The sequence below is a fragment of the Prionailurus viverrinus genome, chromosome A1, assembly GCF_022837055.1.
Source record: "Prionailurus viverrinus isolate Anna chromosome A1, UM_Priviv_1.0, whole genome shotgun sequence".
Classification (NCBI taxonomy): Eukaryota; Metazoa; Chordata; class Mammalia; order Carnivora; family Felidae; genus Prionailurus; species Prionailurus viverrinus.
Window position 1 is genome coordinate 116,265,479 of NC_062561.1, and position 2,516 is coordinate 116,267,994.

Here is a 2,516-nt window from a genome sequence, read left to right on the forward strand (position 1 = left end):
GAAGTTTTATTATCTTTGGGTCTCTTTTCAGGGGATTATTCAGGAGTGGGATTGGATGCCATCATTAAGGAGAGTTGCTTCAATGGGTTGCTTCAGCATGGCCAGAGGATAGAGGATGGTGAAGGTCATGGGGAAGGAGACCAGCTAAGCTTTAGGACCAAATACTGTGTGCTTTTGGGCAGGATCAAGTGTCTGTCTATAACCTAATTACCCTCAACTATTTGGGTTATGTGTATGACCATGGCATGCATAGTTGCTGTGATCAAATGAAAAATTTGGGGAAATATTTTTAACGTGTAAAAAAAAATATGTTTCGTGTAGAAGGGGCTCTTCTAAAACTTCACAAATAAAAAATTACAATTGGCCAAAAAATATGTGAAAAGCTGGGGTGTTTGGGTGTTTCAGTTGGTTAAGCATCTGAGTAGATCTCAGCTCAGGTTGCGAACTCAGGGTTGTCAGTTCAAGCCCTGCTTTGGGGTCTGTGCTGGGCGTGAAGTCTACTTAAAAAAAAAATGTGAAAATAAATTACCGTTTATTTATTACTAATTAAGTAAATGTAAATGAAAACAAGTTTTCATCTTACAGACTAGCAAAAAATAAACAGATTAAGGTCAAATATACAATTTTAAAAATGAGTGAAGAACTTGAATAGATATTTCTCCAAAGAAGATATACAAATAGCCAATAAGCACATGAAAAGATGTTCAACATTATCAACCATCATAAATATTATTTATTATTATTATTTTTTAAGTAGGCTCAACACCCAATGTGGAGCTTTGAACTCACGACCCTGAGATTAAGAGTAGCATGCTCAGGGGGCGCCTGGGTGGCTCAGCTGGTAGAGAGTTCAACTTTGACTCAGGTCATGATCTCACTGTTTGTGAGTTCAGGCCCCGAGTTGGGCTCTGTGCTGACGGCTCAGAGCCTGGAGCCTGCTTTGGGTTCTGTGTGTGTGTGTGTGTGTCTCTCTCTCTGCCCCTTCCCAGCTCATGCTGTCTCTCTCTCTCTCTCTCTGTAAAATAAATAAACATTAAAAAATTGTTTTTTAAAAGAGTAGCATGCTCAGTGTGCTTGGGTGGCTCAGTCAGTTAAGCATCCAACTTTTGATCTCAGCTCAGGTCATGATCTCATGGTTGGTGGGATCAAGCCCTGTGTCTGGCTCTGCACTGCAGCTCAGAGCCTGCTTGGGATTCTCTCTCTCTCCCCCCTCTCTTTATCCCTCCCCCACATACATGCTCATGCTCTCTCTCAAAATAAATAAATAAGCAAACTTAAAAAGAAGGGGAAAAAAAGAAGTCAAAAGCTGCAGTAAGGGGCACCTGGTGGCTCAGTCCATTAAACATCCGACTTCGGCTCAGGTCATGATCTCACCATCAGTGGGTTTGAGCCCCGTGTCAGGCTCTGTACTGACAGCTCAGAGCCTGGAGCATGTTTCAGATTCTGTGTCTCCCTCTCTCTCTGACCCTCCCTGTTCATGGTCTGGCTCTCTCTGTCTCAAAAATAAATAAACGTTTAAAAAAAAAGCTGCAGTAAACTTTTTCAACATTGGCTGCAGTAAATCTTTTCAATAAAAGCTGCCTGGATGTCTCAAAAAAGAAATAAAATAAAAAATAAAAATAAAAATACATAAAAATAAAACTGAAAAGGGGAACATGCTCTACTGACTGAGTCAGCCAGGCATCCCTATAATAATAATAATAATAATAATAATTTTAAAAAACAGATAACAATAAGTATTGGTTTCAATATGGAGAAACTAGAATCCTCATACACTGCAAGTAGGAATGTAAAATGGTACAACTGCTTTGGAAACAGTTGGTCAGTTTCTTAAAATGTTAAAAACTGAATTTTCATAGGATGCAGCAATTCGACCTCTAGCAATCTACCCAGGAGAAATGAAAACGTAAGTCCACACAGTCCTGGCACATGAATGTTCACAGCAATGTTATTCACAATAGCAAAAAAGTGGAAACAGCATTTGTGTCGTTTATTAATCAACTGATGAATGCACAAACAAAATGTGGTATATCCACACAATGGAATACTATCTAGCAATAAAAAGGAACAAAATACTGTACATGCGATAACATAGATGAACTTCAAAAATATTATGCTCAGTGAAAGAAACCAGACACAAAAGAACACATGTTGTGATTCTATCCATATGAAACATCCAGAAAAGACAAATCTATAGAGACAGGAAGTAGATTCTTGGTTACCTAGGGCTGGGAGTTGGGATTAAGGAGTGACTGGAAATGGAATGATATAAATATTCTAAAATTAGTTTGTGGTGATGTTTGCATAATTCTAGAAATATACTAAAAATCATTGACTTGTACACTTGAAATGAATGAATTTGATGGTGTATAAGTTATATTGCAAAAAATCTTTAAAAAAGGAAAAGTGGAGGGGGCCTGGGTGGTTCAGTCAGTTAAACCTCTGACTCTTGATTTTGGATCAGGTCGTGATCTCACAGTTTCATGAGTTGAGCCCTGCATCTGTTAGCACAGAGC